This window comes from Cannabis sativa, chromosome 6, assembly GCF_029168945.1.
Source record: "Cannabis sativa cultivar Pink pepper isolate KNU-18-1 chromosome 6, ASM2916894v1, whole genome shotgun sequence".
NCBI classification, from domain to species: Eukaryota; Viridiplantae; Streptophyta; class Magnoliopsida; order Rosales; family Cannabaceae; genus Cannabis; species Cannabis sativa.
In genome coordinates, this window is record NC_083606.1 from 67377212 (window position 1) to 67377731 (window position 520).

General features: G+C 43.3%; 1 non-coding gene across 1 annotated transcript; it reads left to right on the plus strand.

Moving 5' to 3' along the window:
• Positions 1 to 107, plus strand: LOC115718334 (small nucleolar RNA R71). The gene has a single exon (XR_004011913.2). It is a non-coding gene; the product is annotated as a small nucleolar RNA R71 (small nucleolar RNA).
• Positions 108 to 520: the final 413 nt, after the last annotated feature.

Consider the following 520-nt stretch of genomic DNA (forward strand, 5'->3'; position numbering starts at 1 on the left):
ATACCATGATGGGGACACCTCCTGATCAGATCTTTAAACCTCTCCCAAGCCTCATAGAGAGATTCATTATCTTGTTGGCAGAAATTATTGATTTCTCCTCTTAGCTTTGCAGACTTAGCTGGAGGAAAGAACTTTGACAAGAATTTTGTTGCCAGATCATTCCATGTAGCAATAGAATTCGGTGGCAAAGAATTCAACCAACTCTTGGCTCGTTCTCTGAGCGAGAATGGAAACAACCTCAATCTAATGGCATCGTCGCTAACTCCATTAACTTTAAAAGTTTCACAAAGTTCCATGAAGTTAGAGAGATGCAAATTAGGATCTTCAGAAGGGAGACCACCAAAGGCGGGCGAAGACTGCACCATTTGAAGGATGGCAGGTTTGATCTCGAAGTTGTTTGCATCCACTGCCGGTGGCCTAATACATGACTGCACTCCCGTCAGAGTAGGGAGAATGTAATCTCTCAAGCTACGGCCATTAGCTTGATCTTCTACAGCGCCTCCATTATTACCATTATTAC